This window comes from Acomys russatus, chromosome 14, assembly GCF_903995435.1.
Source record: "Acomys russatus chromosome 14, mAcoRus1.1, whole genome shotgun sequence".
Classification (NCBI taxonomy): Eukaryota; Metazoa; Chordata; class Mammalia; order Rodentia; family Muridae; genus Acomys; species Acomys russatus.
This window is the reverse complement of record NC_067150.1, coordinates 16,905,059-16,923,291: the sequence shown is the minus strand read 5'-3', so window position 1 is coordinate 16,923,291 and position 18,233 is coordinate 16,905,059. Positions and strand designations below refer to the sequence as shown.

Genomic DNA, 18,233 nt, shown 5'->3' with positions numbered 1-18,233 from the left:
TTTGATAGTTAGCAGATGAAATTTCATACCAGAAAGCTAATCCAGGGGCAACTGGACTTTGCCCACCATGAGATATACATTCAAGTCGTCTAATGATGCCTCATGTAAATGAACGTCTGCATGCTTGACAAGAGCTCATTCACACAGCACATGGCTTTGCTCCAGTTCAACATTACTGGGAGCGAAACAAAAATCAGCAGCATAGATCGGGCTCAATCTTACTTCAGCTGGTACCAACTAGAGTCAACTCTAACTGGACCGAGTCAGGGAAAATCACTTGCCTTAAACCCCAAGCCACTGCAAAAAGGATGTGTCAGAGAGAAATCAAACGTACATTTCTGACCAGAAGTACTAAAAAGTAAGAGCAGCAATTTGAAAACTTAAACCAAGTGCAGACAAAAGACAGATCATTGAAATACAGTGTGCATCTTTCTGTTTTAATGCTGTGACTCACAGCCTGGGCATGCACGCCACTGCGAGTCAAACGGCCAGACGCAGCCAGCAAGGGGAAAGGTGGGGTGCGACTGCCAGACTGATGGCATGCCCCTCACAGACAATGCGACTGCTGTGTGCAGGATCTCGATACCAATAACATATTTGGCGGCAGCAGACAGATGACTCTCTCCCAAATCTTCCCTAAGTGAGCAACAGTATCAGTAACAATCAAAGGCTGGTGACTGCTGGGAAGATCTTCATCCCAGAACTGGGCCCTGACTCCATAGGAACAAGGAGAAAGGCTTAAGCTGTTCACTTGTGCTGCACTAAGTCAGTGGCTCCGGCCCATCCCAGCCTCCGCGTGCACTACAGTTCAAGGCCTTGATGAAGAAGCCACAACTAGCTGTCTCCCTGAATCAGATCAATTTAAGAACCACAATCTCTTGTATTTTTAATCCCAGCACTCAGGAGGCAGAGGCAAGTGGATCTCTGTGTTCGGTGACAGCCTGGTCTACAAAGCCGGTCCATGACAGCCATATCTACACACAGAAACCCTATCTCAAAAAGCCAAAGGGGGGGGAAAAAAAAGCAAAACACAATAAAAACAAAAAATAATCACAATCTCCAACTCCCTTTCATCTAAACAGCTCGCATTAAATGAAGGGAGCGGAAACAGAACCCTGCACATGTGGGCACTAATTGACGTCTTGAAGTGACCCGTTACAACATTCTCATGAGGAAACACTTAGAGGCTTTGTGTAGCTTTCTGACTTGGACCCAATCTTCTAAATAAGAGGCAGGCAGAAACAACTGTCGCTCTGTTAAGTGATTTAATTCCGTCACTATAGTTAGACACTCTCAAAAGGCAAACAATCACCAAGAGCAAGCCAGTTGGCATGTGTAACAAAGCTACAGCCACATGGCCAGGGGTAGTACTAGGTGCCTGGCACTCTCCAAAGGCTGATGTGAACTCTAACGCCCTGAACAACCCTATGAGGGAGATGCTGGCAGGAGACGCATTTTACAGAAAGAAGGGGCAGGCAGAGGTTCAGAGAATTTGCACTCTGCATGAGGTCTCTTAAGTGATGAGCTGGTTAGCTGGTGGGTGACAGTCCCCTGCATTAAGCATTATGATAACCCCACACAGGAATAAGTCCTGAACTGGAATATCATTGAACTCAGAAGCTTTTTAACTCGCCTCTCCTTTTGTTGTTTTGGTTTGGTTTGGTTTGGTTTTCTAAACAAGGTTTCTCTGTGTACCCTTGGCTGTCCTGAACTCGCTTTGTAGACCAGGCTGGCCTCAAACTCACAGCGATCTGTCTGCCTCTGTTTCCCGAGTGCTGGGATTAAAGGCATGCAACACTATGCCTGGCTTCTTCCACTTATTTTCAAGTCAATAATTCAATCCAACAAAAAAGGAAATTTAGCGTATCTCCTGAAAAAGAAAAGGTTGCAATAAAATGTATACCCAATGAAATTTCAAAAGGTTCACTATGGTAAAATCCTAAAGAACTGACAAAATGTATTTGATAACTATTCTAAGGGACATGATCATTCAAGATGTTTTCAATGGCATGATGGTATTGCTACCTACCAGCATCAACTGTGTCCTATAGAGAGGTATTCTTTCATGATTCCTTAAAAAAAGAAAGAGAAGAATAAGGAAACTAAGTCTACGTAGCCGAGGCTGACTGTGAGCTTTCCACACAGCTGAAGCTGAACTTGAACCCCTGACCCCATGGCCTTCCCCTCCCCAGTGTGAGGACCACAGGTGTACCCCATGCCTGGTTTATGCCAGGCTGGCAATCAAGCCCAGGGCCTCAGCATACTAAGCAAGCACATTACCAACTGAGTTCTAGCACACTCCCAGCCCTCATGACTCTTAATGTGCCATCTTACCAGCCTAATTCAAAATTATTACCAAACACTGCCTTTGCCATCACCTATTATTTCTAAATAGAATATAACTAACTCCCAGAAGCCACTCTATTGGTTATAACACGCTGTGTAACATATATTTTAGTGCTTATTCTGCAAACAGTGAGAAGTGTGTGCCTATGAATGGGTCTGCCTCTTCCTGCCTTTCTTCTGATCCCTTTCACTTCCAAATTGCCAGCTCTGGTGCCAGAATCGTGCTCTGCTGCAGAGTGGATATGCCATAGGTCAAGCCATGCATGGCTCACCAGCCACGTCTTCCCGTCGTCGCACAGAAACTTATTCTGTTCCTTACGGCACATCTCTCTCGGTGTGTTCTGGGGCACAGTTTTATGTCTGCAGAGCCCTGAAGTTCACTGAAAAGATTTTCGCTCTGAAACAAAGCTGATGTCCTCGGGTACCCAGTGACTCCTGCAGTAATTCCCAACAGCGCATCCTGCGGCCATAAGGTTCTCATTTCTCCGTGTTCCTTTCCTCTGGCATGTTTTCTAGGGCTTACGTCCCAGAAAAGCGGAGTGTTTTCCCTCCCTTGTCAACAGTCTCTCCCATAAAAGCCTCCTCTATATCAGAGACAGAAATGTATTTCCATTAAAATTTTCTTCTTCACTCTGAAATATTCTTGAAGATAACCAGGCCCAGAAAGACAAAACCTTCCCTTTGAAGAGTAAATGTCCCTTACTTTCAGTGTCCCCTCTCTTCTGTTGTTTGTAGCAAAAGCCCCAAGCTCTGAGAGTCAGGGCACGCTGTAGAATGCTATTTGGTTTCCCATCCTAAACAAAGCACCTTTAAAGGTGCCAAATTAATTCTGAACAAATTTGCTTCAGGGCACCTGCAGTAGCTATAGGCCTTTAATCTTCACATACCAAGAGTGTTTACTCACCTCTGTTGGAAAGAGATGCAGGCCTGGGGTGTCAGAGGTTAGTCAGTGAAGGAGGGAGACAGGAAGAATCTCTCAAGATAACAGAAGAAAGTACTGACCCATGAGAGTGTTTTCCCTGGCAAGGTCCAAGAATGGCCAAGTCTGGGTCATAGGTACAATTTCACTAAAAGCCCTTCTTGCTCCCTCGGCTTCCCAACATGCCAGTGAAGCAATTTTGGGAATTTCCAAATCACAAATCAAACATTGAGAGCATGGAAGCTAACACAATCTGTGAATACAAGTGTTCTAAACTACGTTAGATGCCCAGATACAAATGTTCTCTATTCCCAAAGGGCCTCTGGGTGATCTGACCCACACAGCATGGAACACTAAAATCTTCTCCGCAGAACTTCCGCTCCCGGGGACTGCTGAGAAAACTGCTACCAAGAGTCACTAAAGAATGAAAATATCAATTCTTCTTTTAAAATTTTAAGACAGGGTCTTACGTTGAGCCCAATCTGGGTGGGACTCAAATAACAGGTGCGATTCAAAATTGTGATCCCTCTGCCTCTGTCTTGTGAGCACTGGCTTTGCAGATGTATACCACCACACCCAGCCACAGTCTCTGAACATTTTCACAAATATAAAGTTAACAGTCAGTGCAGCGACTGAATTGCACTACGGTGCTTCCCAAGAACAGTTTCACGTTTTTTTGAGGCCTGCCCCATAGGAGGGACTTTATTTATTTTTTTAATATTTTTTACATATACATTCATATTATTATACATACATAAAATAAACTACATACAGCAAGAAGAACCATGAAGCAATCAGGAATTATACTAATGTTACATTCATAATGTTTCGGCTATTTGTATTTGGCAACCTTGAAGAAAACATCTTTCCTATCTTGGTGAGTCTAAAATTCTGAATGTAAATCAGTATCTATCATATTTCATCTCTATCAACTTAAAACCTCTATCTAGACCTAAAAACATCTTAACCCCTAAGCAACTAAGCTTCATTGCAAAACTAAACTATCTGGTTAGTTGATCAAATCATGGCCATGTCAGTTACTAGTCTACTTATATCGCAAGAATGTACATCCTAGGTGTAACAGGTAGACATGACTCTATAGATGGATAAGGTAAAATAGATAAGGTCTTCAAAAGCTTCAGAGACCTACAGAATATGGCTCTTAAAGTTGTTCTTATTGTTTTAAGGATTCTTTGTCAAAAGACAGGTTAACTCCTGGCAGCACCCTGCCTACCTCAAAGAAGATGATGAACATCAAAGAACCTCCTTATGGAGATGGCTTCAAATGTGGCAAACCAGCCACTGGGCAAAATGTCCTCGTTTCTGCCACAGACAGAATCCTGCTTAAAAAGGGCAAGCTTGGATGCAGGCGGAGTCGACGGCCAAACTCCACCAAGACAGGGTAAGCAAGTCCTCAATAGTTCCTGCCTTGCAAATATGTCTGTCAGATATACTGGGCCAGAAGGCTGAAGATGATGATGCAATGTTATAGAGAGTTCTGGGTGACTGTTCAGGCAGCAAAATGTCTCGGTCATTCTTTTCCCCTTGGAAGCTGCTAACCTGCACTTCCAGGTTTACTCAGGTAATTAATTTGCTTCCTTCACGGTGTCACAAAACCTACGATACCTGGGTTTTACATTCTCATAACTTTTCTTGAATGACAGAATTATCTAAAATTAAAGTGGAAAGACATATAATATAAACTGGAACAATGTTTTCCCACACATTAAATAAAATAGATTTCTCACCATACATGATCTTTTCATGTAAGTATATAAATGTGCTTTGACCACATTCACTGCCTTTCCTGCCCCTCCACATCCCCAGTTTAAGGCCTGTTGAAAAATTAGCCATAGTCCATATAGTCCACATTGTCTACATAGCCTCTGGGTGTCCATTTCAGAAACGTTTTCCAGAATCTTCTTCCTCTTTGCAAACCAGATTTAAATATTAAAAGTTATATATAAATAACATAACAGAATATAAGGTCAAAAAAGGCAAAAAACTATCTATTAAGCTTAAAACTCCCATTTTATTTGTTTTTTTAAAAGATTTATTTATTTATTATTATGTATACAGTGCTCTGCCTACATGTACACCTGCAGGCCAGAAGAGGGCATCGGATCACATTACAGATGGTTGTGAGTCACCATGTGGTTGCTGGGAATTGAACTCAGGACCTCTGGAAAAGCAGTCAGTGCTCTTAGCCCCTGAGCCATCTCTCCAGGTCCCTGTTTTCTTTGGTTTGGTTTGGTTTGGTTTTTGAGGGAGTGGCTCCTTATGCAGGCTAATCTGATTTAAGCTTGCTATCTTCCTGGTTCTAGCTCCCACCTGGGATTACGAGTCTGCACCATCACACCTGGCAAGGTTGACTTTACCCTAAACATCTTTGGCCATTAATCTCCCTTTAATATTGCAAACAGAAAAAAAAAAAAACAAATTCCTCTTAATTTGTGCCTCTTTGAATCTGACTTTAGATCTAACATGATTTAAGCACAAAATCTAAGGCTGCCTTCCTTCATGGTACTAATTAAAAAGTAAAAGATCGCACTGGTCTCACTCTAACCATGAACAAATGGTTGCTTCCAAGTAGAAGAAGCTTAACTTAGGAACATAGAGGATATTTGAAAAAAGCATTCAACAAAATTAACCAATCAGGAAGAGAGCCATCTGCAGCCAGACACTAGCCACCGTGGCAATGCCTGCGCTGGCGACCGTCAGCTTATACAGGGGAACACTAAAAGCAGCTATTTGAATTTAGAAAATCGAATTTGGCCTCCTGAATACAAATTCCTTTTGTTTATCATGCTTGGACTTCATATTACAGCAGCATGACTAGGAGTGCATAAAAGCATCCAAATGTGATTTATTCAGAAAGAACACAGCTCTAGGGTGCCGCAGTAGAGATAACCACGTACAGCACTGGTATCTAGCAGCTAAGAACTGAATGAAGACGCTGACTGCTAAAACATGACAGCCTGCACCCAACAGTAGCCTACCGCCAAGTCTTCTTCCCTCTCCTTTTCCTTTCCTGAGCCACCATGAAGGCCAAAAATATACAGAGATACACAAGTGCGTTGATGGGAGAAGCCAGAGGGCAGATGGATAGACACGCTGATGGTAGAAGTCTATGCGGAGGTCTGAGGGCTGTGAGGGAATTTCTATGGTTAATAAAAGAGAGCATTCTACCCGAAGGCCTAAATTGGATGAAGCCTTACTGAAACTAATTGGTCAGACACAAGACCAACTTTCAGATGTGACACAGGAGAAGTCCCTTGTTTGTAGTTGCTTCTAAGAAAGAGTCCGTTAAGCTAGTGCTTCCAGCACTATGCTGCTCTATGCCACGTCAAGGGTTCTAGGCCACTCTGAAAGGCAGAGAAGGCGTCTAAGACACCCTCACAGTAAGGCAATGGAACTCTGCTATCCTGAGAAATAAAAGAATACAAAAATGCCTCTATGGGGGCTGGAGAGATGGCTCAGTGGTTAGGAGCACTGGCTGTTCTGATAGAGGACCTGGGTTCAACTCCCAGCACCCACATGGCAGCGCACAGCTGTCTGTAACTCCAGTTCTGGAGAACACTCCCACACAGCTATAAACGTAGGCAAAACACCAGTGCACATAAAATAAAAATAAAACCCTAATTAAAAGGAAATACCTCTATCAGTGAGTGAAGCTACACAAATAGTTCAGGTCAGATCTTAAAGTGAAAAAAACAAAAAACCTAAGAATCAAGACTTGGTTTGGAAATGGGTATGTAATAAACAGAGAAAAATAAGGAAATTAATTATCCATTAATGGCATAGTAACTAAAAGTATATGGAGCCGAGGATGCACTCCGAAGTACAGCCGTGGCCTCACATGTGTGGAGTCCAGGGTTCAAACCCAACAGTGCATGAAAGTCTTGTGGCCAAGCTGTCTATAGAATAGGGCCTCGTTGTTGACTAAATGAAACCCAGCATTATTCACACAAATGAGGAAATGTGAAAGTAACATCTTAAACCTATTTTTATCATCTATCCTAAAAGAGACGTAATGTTCTTATAATTGTTCAGTAATTACACTTTTATCCCCAGGTGAAATTGTGCAACCCCAACAAACAACATTTCAATAGACACAATGGAAACTTTCATTAAGAAGCTTGAGGTTGTTAGGTGTCGAGGTAGATATCTGCACCAACACTAGTCTCTGTTGGTCTATGTCCTCACTGTTGTGATTTATTATCTACATTATATAAGTAATTACATACTATAATATATGATTACATATCGTGTAAATAATTTATATATTATATAAATAATAAATTAAATCACTTATGTGATTTATCATTATAAAGCTCCTTCCTAAGGCAGAGAGAATAACTCAAGAAGGTCCTTGTTTCCAAGCCTGAAGACCTGAGTTTAACTCCCAGGACTTACAAGGCAGAAGGAGAAAACCAACTCCTGCAAACTGTCCTTTAACCTGTGTGCACTATCAAATAATTAAACTCTGAAGTTTTCCGTAAAAGAATCAGATATACTATGTAACCACAGGATCTTCTTTTTCTTTATCACTCTTTCTTTCCCTTCCTGATAACTACATATTTCAAGTAGCCAGACTCTATACACATGAGCTTGATAAAAACATAAAATATGGGGCTAGAGAAATAGCTCAGTGGTTAAGAGCACTGACTGCTCTTCCAAAGGTCCTGAGTTCAATTCCCAGCAACCACATGGTGGCTCACAACCATCTATAATGAGATCTGGTGCCCTCTTCTGGCCTAGTGGCTCACATGTAGGTAGAATACTGTAAAATAAATAAATAAATCTAAAAAAAAAAAAAATAGTGGCAGGAGGCTAGTCCAATGTCAATTAAAAGATTAATGCTTGGGGCTGGAGAGATGGCTCAGTGGTTAAGAGCACACTGACTGCTCTTCCAGAGGTCCTGAGTTCAATTCCCAGCAACCACATGGTGGCTCACAACCATCTGTAATGTGATCTGATGCCCTCTTCTGGCCTGCAGGGGTACAAGCAGGCAGAGCACTGTATACATAATAAATAAATAAATAAATAAATAAATAAATAAATAAATAAATCTTTGTTTAAAAAATAAAATATGTTCACATAAAATATGGAAATAAGCCCCCTGGCAATGGACAAAGAGAGACCTTGCTGGGGGTGGTGTTCTTACATCAGGCAGGGGCAGGGCAGATGGCAGTCCTTTGTTCATCCTTGCTTGATACCTGGCTTGGTGGCCAAAGTTATTTTATGCCTAGGACACATAAAAATCAAATCAAATCAAATCCAGGCAGCGCAGTGTGAGAACACAGAAGGAAGACAGAGCCCTGCATTCCACCAGGCCACATGGTGAGGGCATGAAAAGATGCACTGACCTGCCCTCCACCTCACAGAACTGGTGGGCCATGGACACAGGGAGCCACGCAGTGCAGGACGGGAGGAGGCCAACAGGCAGAGACCTGTGAAAGCCATGCCACCCGCATACCCACCCTCCTGTGCACTGCACAGAGGGGCCACAGACACCCACTTATGGAGACTGTCACCCAAGGGCCCACCCACTATGTGACCAGCCTGCAGCGGAAGCCACCACAATGCTTGAGTGGGAGATGGGGGGAGAAAGAGAAGTGGAGCAGCTTGAGCACTGTAAAGAGCGATGGAACTGGAGAGTCAAGGGTGGGAAGGAGTGGCCTGTTGTGAGTGGCCAGCCCCACCACCTGGGGCCATGGGGAAGTCCCAAGCCCAGCTGTTGCTCAGGGCCATGTCTAGCTCTATGGGTACACAGCTGCAGGGGTCAGTGTTGATGTATGTGGCTCATACTGCCACTAGAGAACATAAGTGCATCCCTGGTCATGGCAGCAGATGGGGGCGACATAGATGTTCAGGGGCTGTGCAGAACTGGCCCCGCCCCTCACTGGCTCTGGTGCTCTGGAGAGCTAACCACATCTCTCCCCAGCAGGAGCACTCAGGAGAGTGGGCCCTGCACCTCACCCAAGCAACACAGGGCAGCTGTCCCTCGTGGCAGGGGTGTGGGTAAGCTGGCCCGAGGACGTGAGTATGGGAGAGCTGACCCAGCCACTGGACTGTTGTGGGGCAGTATGGACACAGAGGAGATGACCTACCTCACCACCACTCTCCCCTTTCCTGTCCACCACCCCCACCTTAACCTCACCACACACACCACCTCCAGCAGTTGAGAAAACTGCCTACAGGGTCATGAAGACCAGAGAGCTGTCCCTGCCTCTCACTAGCCGCAGCACTCAGGAGAGAGGCTCTGCACCTTGCCTAAGCAGCACAGCAGAGCTGGCCCTGGTGGTGGGGGCAAGGGTGAGCTGCCTCTCTCTGCAACTCCTCTGCCATGAGGAGGCCTGGGAGGGGGATGTCCTCTGCCCCATCGCCACCTGAGGCAGCTGGGAGAGCTGGCCCCATCACTCATCTGCTGTGAGAAGAAGGGCGTGCAGATGTCAGAAGAGCTGGCCCCAATGACGTGAGAACAGGAGAGCTAGCCCTGTCCGTCACTGGTTGTAACACTTGGGAGAGCTGGCCCTGCACCCCACACTGGACAACACAGCAGAGTTGGCCCTGATGGGGAAGGCACAGGTGAGCAAGAGAGTTGGTCCAGCCCCCCAAAGGCTGCAGCACTTGGGAGAGTGGGCCTCACACCTTCACTGGACAGCACAGTAGAGCAGGCCCTGGAGGTGGGAATGAGCCAGCAGAAGGGCAGGAGAGCAGAAGACCTGTGACCCTGTCTCCTCCTCATGGCAGCACTGGGCAGCCTAGCCTGGGCAGTGCTGGAGAAAAGATAAAGGGGAGCCAGCCAACTGACCAGCTCAGCTACCAACAAGGCCCAGATCCAGGGCTCTGAGTTGGCCCATCCCAAAATCTATATCATCTGCAAATGGTTAGGGCACATGAAAGGGCCAGTCCTGCTGATCCAAAGCTGCATGATCTCCATGACACAAGGCAACAACAGGATAAGGGGAAGGAGGCCCAGTGAGGATCCAATATTGATGGTGTCGCAGAAGCCAGAGATCTCAAACCAAATCAATGACTCATTGCAATGAACATTTGCAAGTAAAGATGTGTGGACAAAGGGATATACTGCAGGACACACTGTGACATACCACCACTTCCACGATGAAATGTTTGCTATTCTTGGTGGGTGTGTGTGTGTGTGTGTGCGTGCGTGCGTGCGTGCGTGCGTGCGTGCGTGCGTGCGTGTGTGTGTGTGTGTGTGTGTTTTGGAGGAGAGCATGCAAGGGTAAGGGTTGATATGAGGGGGTGGGGAGATGAGTGGAACTTGGGTGTATGATGTGAAACTCACAAAGAATGAAGAAAATGTTTTTAGAGAGGTAAAATATGGAAATAAGGGAAGTTTTAATATAGTTTACAGGGAATTAACAAAATCTACTTTTGTTAAAGTGGTATGAGAATTTTTACATACAATTTTTGAACACATCACTACTGACATAAAATCAATGCCAATAAAATCTAATTCTTTAAAAACATCATCTAAAGCAACAATTCAGGCATGTTTACTGCCATAGTAAATAGTAACTGTGTACCTAAGATATTCAAACAACACCCTTTACAAATAGTGAGTGTACATTCTCTATGGCAGATTCATCAATGGCTGGAAGGACAGTAAAATGTTTGACCTAAAAGACAAGTGAATTTCCCACAAATAAATCCCATCATCCACAGGAAAAAGACAGCTTCACTGACGCCATATTGAATTCCTATGAAACTGAGGAGCACAATTGTAACCTAGTACCACACAACTGCTTTCTAGTCCAAAAATATTTAAAGAATCAACCTAAATGCCCTTTGAATTTTCTAAGGACAACAAGTTCAGGATCTGAAACAGCATGTCTTTGACCTCAAGACTGAGTCTTGTTTACCGACCACACCTCCACTAATTTATCTACTCATTTGACCAACATGCTGGCTCTCTAAATAAATATGATAAAGTAATTCTTGAGTAGAAAATAGTAACATACATTTCTACATCTGGCAAAGATATAATACTCTGTTTTTAAATGAAAGAAATGCATAGTCTAACTGGATCACTTATGACCTTCTCCTTTACTTTAAAGCAATTCACATCAGAAAAGTAATTCATTTCAATGATGCATGAGTCATTAAATAATCACACCACTGAGCCGTGAGAACTCGGGGTCTGATCTGTGCAGTAAAGAGGACGCCACACACGAATCCAAAAGCAGGACATTATTTTTAAAGCCTTACAATGGACTGTAACTTTGATTTGTGTAATTTTATTTCCACCAAACTGTGTAAGGAGTTCTAGAGTTTGCCTTTTTACGTGGTGCTAGATACATTTGTGTCCGCGGTAGTGTAGTGATGTCATTCATGCTAAAGAACAACAGATGGCCTGGAGAGAGGAAGAAAGCATTCCCCCATCTGGAAGCCTGCAACCCTGACAAGGCCAGGAGATGACTTAACTCCACTCCTCCGTTATTCTCAATGCCGTTATCTTTTCATTTCTCGTGTTCGTCTGCCCTTTAGGTTTCGTGAACGTTGTTTTCATAGGCATTCCATTGCTAACTCACACACAAGCCCCACGCTGTATTCACACAGTATGGAAATGGGTGGGGCCTGGAAAAATAGAAGGGTTTTTTCCCCTAGCAATACCCTGTAGTAAATATATCTGCTTGTTCCATCATTAACAAAGGTTTATAAAAAACAAAAAAACAAAAAACAAAACAAAACAAAACAAAAAAACCAGTACAAGCTTTTCATATTCCTAAACAGTCAAAGTTGTTGCAAAAATCTTTTTGAAATTTAAACTAAATATAGGCAAAGTCTGAATCATTTTCTTCCCAAGGAAATGTTGAACCAGCCATGGTCATGCGTGCTAGTAATCCTAACATGTGGGACATGGAGGCAAGAGGAGTGTAAGTTCGAGGCCAGTGTGGGCTGTGAGCAAGAACTTGTATCCAAAAAAGAAAAAGAAAAACATTAAACCAGCTATGATGGTTCACACCTATAACCCAGCACTCGGCAGGCTGATACAAGAAGACTGCTGCAATTTCAGAACCAGCCTGGGCTACATAGAGTAAAGCCAGCCTGGGCTACATTACATCATTTCAAAACCAAACAGAACAAAACAAAAATTTTAAGGTAATCATTTTCACTTTAGGGGGCTGGAGAGATGGCTCAACAGTTAAGGATGCTTGTTGCTCTTCCAGAGGACTCAGGTCTGCTCACAGCGCCCGCATTAGGCCGTTCACAACTGCATATAACTCCAGCTCTAAGGCAGCCCGTGCCGTCTTCTGGCACCCATGGGCACATGCACATGCGCACATATAAACACGATGTATCCACATAAACATGAAAAAATATTTTGAAATTTTTCAATTTTTAACCAATATGATTTACACCTAATCATCTAAAACATAAGGAGAAAAGGAAACAAGAAAGAAATCCACTGTTAGAAATTACCACAAATGCCGGATGTGGCGGCACACGCACGCCTTTAATCCCAGCACTCGGGAGGCAGAGGCAGGTGGATCGATGTGAGTTCGAGGCCAGCCTGGTCTACAAAGTGAGTCTAGGACAGCCAAGGCTACACAGAGAAACCCTATCTTGAAAAACAAAACAAAACAAAAACAAAAACAGAAATTACCGCAAATGAGAAAGGGGAAATTGTATCCAAAGGCAAAACATTTTTTCACTATATTTTAACTACTAAACTATCTGAAACTGCATGGGCTGTGGATTTGTAAATAACCATATGATTCTCCATCATGTGTAGGCATGTGTGTTTGTGTAGGGCATGTTCACATTTATGCAGGTGCCTGTGAAGGCTAAGGGCTCTGGGTGCCCTGGAGCTGGAGTGACAAGAACTGTGAGTCACCTGACTTGGGAGCTGAAACCAAACTCAGGTCTTCTGCAAGAGCAATACAAACTCTTAAGTACTGAATGATCTCGCTGGACTCTTAAAATAGCCTTGTTTCAATGAACAGGAATATCATATTCTCTCTGTTGAGGCAGCCACACCCCTGAGCACAGGCTGCCATTTTAGAATGGGTTTGTTTGAGGGCAAAGTCCATGGAGCATAGAGGTCAATTAACCAAAACCTAAAGCCCTATTTTATCAGATGAGATGTAATTCCAAAACACACACCAGGTTCATATTATAAAGAGGGCTTAAACAATAGCACTGTTTTAATATTATTTAAAATCATTTTATTATTATTATTATTATTATTATTATTATTATTATTATTATTATTATTATTATCATCTTTTTGGTTTTTGGAGACAGGGTTTCTCTGTGTAACAGCTCTAGCCATTTATTATTTTTATTTATTGATAGATTGACTGATGTTTGAACATCATTTTCAGTGATTTTAATAAATATCCTATCATTTTAAAGGGTAAAAATATACAAGCATTATGGGGGAAGTGAATCAACGAACTGCTACACCACACATACTAAGCCTCACTGGGCTTCCAGTCCAGGCTTCCTGAAGGCAAGACTCTAAGGAGCTAACTGCCAGGGCGCAGCCATGGCGCGTGTTACCACATCTCAAGCTCTTCCTTCCAGCAAATAAACAGCTGGTTCTAATTTAAAGTCATCCAACATTAGCCTATAGAGTTTGATGTATGCATAATCTCTTATCTCATTAATTACTCAAATTTGTCCCAAATTTAGTTCTGAAATACAGGCCATGCAAGAATTGACAGAATGCAGAAACTAAACCTAGGAGAGTGAGAAATCTAAGCACGTAAAGGCCCCTGGTGCCGAGTCTAACAACCTGTGTTTAATCCCTAGGGCACACGTGGTGGGAGGAGAGACAGACTCCATGTATGCTTAAGCCATGGCGTGTGCACACACAAACACAGAGAGAGAGAGAGAGAGAGAGAGAGAGAGGTAATTAAATAATAATAAAGAATCTAAATCCATCCAAAGTTGTAAGTACTTCTGCAAAGACCTTAGCAATACATAAAACTAACATTAAAAGACACACACACTATTTTCCCTTTTATATTCTCCAAGTAACAGCTGACTTCCTCCCCTCTAGGAAACAGGGATACACAGAAAAAGGTAAATATATATAAAACTTTGAAACCAGGTTGAAGTCCAGTTACAACGAGAACCAGCTATTCCAAGAGAGGAAAGATAATCAACTTAGATGCAGTCCTCAAGAAAGACAAAACAGTCGCCAACTGTTAGCAGGAATTGACAGAGGTCACAGAAAAAAAGGAGGCCGGGGACAGAATGCATGCATTTCCAAAAGCAGACTGCTCTTTAATCAGAACAAAAAATCAGAAATGTGGCGTGGAGTGTCTTGGGGGTTTGTAGGACAGAAAGGGGGGATTTGGGGAACAGAGAGTGCGTCTGCAGGTTGGCTGTGCTGCGGTCTCCAAGGGGTAGCTCTCTGCTCCTGCTCAGAAGCCTCCAAGGAGTCATCAGCCTCAAGAACTCTCCCATCCACAGCCTCTCAGTCCACCTGGCTTTTAAGGTATTAACCCTTTATCAACCTGATGCGAAAGCTCTCTGGAGCAGTGGGCTTAACAACCATTTCACAGGTGGTCAGATATCAGACACCCCGCATCTCAGATATTTACATTACAGCTCGTAACAGTAGCAGAAATACAGTTATGAAGTAGCAACGAACTAACGTCCCGGCTGGGGTCACCACAACACGAGGAACTGTATTGAAGGGTCGCAGCGTCAGGAAGGATGAGAACCACTGCGCTAAAGCCAAAGGACCAAGAAGGAGAAAGCTTTTAAAACCAGGAAATACCTGACACTTTTCCTCAGGCCTCAACTCCATTTCACAAGCCGCCTCCACCACCCTGCCCTCATACAGTTAGAGAACTGGGAACCCAAAGCACTGAGGCACCTTCCCTGCCAGCACAGGCTCTTTCCTTTAAGACTCTGACAGATGCGATGACAGGATGACTAAGGAGGCTAGTCCGTCAGCATGTGTGTTAATAAGTAGAACTTTACAATTAAAATACTTAATTAATAAAACAAAAGACTATAAACCCAATTAGCACTCTAAATATAATTCCTTACCCTAGGCTGTGCAGTCTTCCTAAGAGCAAGCAAACTAAACAGATTTACTATGAAAAGAAATCCAAAAAAGCTGGATCTATAATGCTATTACACTCTTCCTGAGAATGGGATAACACTGTGTTTTACATTTTAAAAAAATGACAGAGAACATGATTCCTACTTTAATGAGGAGAGCTTTTTGAGGGTTATTACCCTAACAAATACAATAAAGGCAAATAACTTATTTATATAATTCCCACAAGACGTGTACAACACAACAGTTTGTGCAAAGTAACATAACCAAATGATAGGCCATGTGTAAATTGTGGGTTGGACAATTAGCTAAACGGACAGTGCTAGTAAAAATTTTTTATTTTTAATCCTTCCATCTGTGAGTTTTGTTTTTTTCACACTTCAAATTACGTTTTCAACCAAAAGGTCTTTCTTTTTTATTTATTTTCATACACATTTATTTTACTACACATGCATAAAACAAACTACATGCAACAGGGAGAACCGTGTGACAATCATGAGTTCTGTAAATGTTACATTCTGACTAACTATGCAGTGTCCTAACACAGAAACCCAAATGCAGAAAGAGGATACTAAATAGTCAGGAATTGTATTATCAACCAAAGTGAAATGCAAAAGAAATGTAGAAAAGCAAATCATAGCAAAGATTTATTCTAAGATTTAAGATAAAGCTGTGGCGCACACCTTTAATCCCAGCACCCGGGAGGCAGAGGCAGGCTGTGAGTTCGAGGCCAGCCTGGTCTGCAAAGTGAGTCCAGAACAGTCAAGGCTACACAGAGAAACTCTGTCTTGAAAAAAAAAAACAAAGCAAAAACAAAATGAAACAAAAGATTTAAGATAAAAGAAATTAGAAAATCCAGAGAAGAAATGGGGAAAGACTTTGGTTGACAGCAGTCCATCAGTGGAAGCCAAGCCTAAGAACAGAAAGGCCAAAGTTAAAGAAGTGTCTATTTTGGACAGAGCTTCAAAGAAAGCCCTGAAATTCTAGAATTGGTTTCAGGTAAAACGGGGAGCTGCACTGGGTGTAAAGAATGGTGCTGTGGCTGTAAGCTGCCTCCTAGAATGGCTGTCATCACATCCAATGACCCTACACACACACACACACACACACACACACACACACACACACACACACATTAAACCAGAACAACTAGGTACCCCAATAAATTAGTCAAAGTACAAAAAGGAAGTGCAGGTTTAGATTAAAGTATAATGAACAAGGTGGAACCAGGGCTGCCAAGTGGGTGGGAGGGGAGGAAGTAAAGCATGTTGGTTTCTGAGCAAAACGCTGTCATTAAGAATAATTGCACCTACTTGATCTGAATCCAGTGTTTCTTATTCACTGAAAAAGATATATTAAAGGAGCAGTGAATTCCTTTACAAATAAACACATTCATCCAAGAAAGTTTCTAACAAATTAGTTCAAACCTAAATGTAATGAAAAGCAGAAGTAATTTCAGTGCTTATGATTTCAATAATAACTACCTTTTATATTTTTTATTTTTTAAATTATAATTACATCATTTCCTCTTTTCCCTTCCTTCTTCCAAGCCCTCCCATGCATCCTGTTCTCATATTCATGGCCTCTTTTTCTTTAATTGTTCTCCACACTGATTTCCAGTGTGGTGGCTCCAGTTTGCAACTCCACCACCAACCCCTCCAGTATTTGTTTGTTGTTTTGTCAGTCACTGCCATACTGACTAGGGTAAGATGAAATCTCAAAGTTGTCTTGATTTGTATTTCCCTGATTGCTAGGGACACAATAAACTTTTCTCTTAGCCATATTTATTTCTTCCTTTGAGAACTCTCTGTTTAGCCAGGTGGTGTAAGGCAAGCAGATCGCTGTGAGTTCAAGGCCAGCCGGCCTACAAAGCAAGTCCAGGACAGCCAGGGCTACACAGAGAAACCCTGTCTCAAAAAACCAAAACCAAAAACAAACAAACAAACCAATCTGATAACTCTCTGTTCAGATCCCAAGCCAGTGTTTTAAATGGGTCATTTATATTTTTTGCCCCTTTGTTTTCTGAGTTCTTTATATATCCTGGGTACTGATGCTCTGTCAAAAAAAAAAAAAAAAAAAAACCCGGTAAAGATTGTCTCCCATTCTGTGGGCTTCCTCATTATTCAACTGATTGTTTCTTTAGATGTTCAGGAGCTTTTTAGTTTTATGAGGTCTCCTTTGTTGGCCTCAATTCCTGGGAAAATGGAAGTCCTATTGAGAAAGTCCTTTCCTGCACCTATAGCCTAAGGGTACTGCCTATATTTTTCCTTCCAGTAGTTTCAGTGTTTCAGGCTTCACATTTAGGTCTCTGATCCACTTGGAGTTTTTTGTTTTGTTTTGTTTTGTTTTGTTTTGTTTTGTTTTTTGGTAAGATGATAGCTATGGGTCCAATCTTATTCCTCAACACATGGGCATCCAGTTTTCTCAGCACCAGTAGATGAAGATGCTCTCTTTTCCCCAGGGCATTTTTGGGGCATCTTTGTCAAATACTAGATGAGTGAAGTTACAAGCATTCATGTTTGGGTCTTGGATTCTGTTCCATTTGTCCACATGACTGTTTTTATGCCAATACTGGAACTTCTTAACATAAGCATGTTATGCTGTTATTATAAATTACTTTTAAAATCCTAATGAAATTGTAATAAGGAAAGTGGAAAATGAAAATGTTTCGTGTGGCCAAACTGGGAAGAGAGACAAAGGGCACACAGGAGCCTGAAGTGACACTAAGGTTGAAATAGAAGGCCAAGAATTTGAACCTCTAAGCAGTCCCTGTCAACGCTGCCCTGCCCACCACCAACCGCCATTGTCAGGCTTTCTTCTAATGTTATGGTCTGACAAGTTGTTAGAACTATGTGAAAGCTCTTCCTGGAGGCAGCTTCCCCTCTGCACTTCTCCTTCTCCTGGCAGAAGATTCCT

General features: G+C 42.6%; 2 protein-coding genes and 1 non-coding gene across 7 annotated transcripts in view; 1 reads left to right on the top strand and 2 right to left on the bottom strand.

Moving 5' to 3' along the window:
• The window catches only part of Prkcsh (protein kinase C substrate 80K-H), an 827,425-nt gene that overhangs the window by 278,158 nt on the left and 531,034 nt on the right, over positions 1-18,233 (bottom strand). The window lies entirely within an intron of this gene.
• Bbs9 (Bardet-Biedl syndrome 9) overlaps positions 1-18,233 on the bottom strand; it is a 388,213-nt gene that overhangs the window by 262,646 nt on the left and 107,334 nt on the right. The gene's annotated exons all lie outside the window — the stretch shown is intronic.
• Positions 8,382-8,526, top strand: LOC127198805 (small nucleolar RNA SNORA48). Its single transcript, XR_007831852.1, has one exon. It is a non-coding gene; the product is annotated as a small nucleolar RNA SNORA48 (small nucleolar RNA).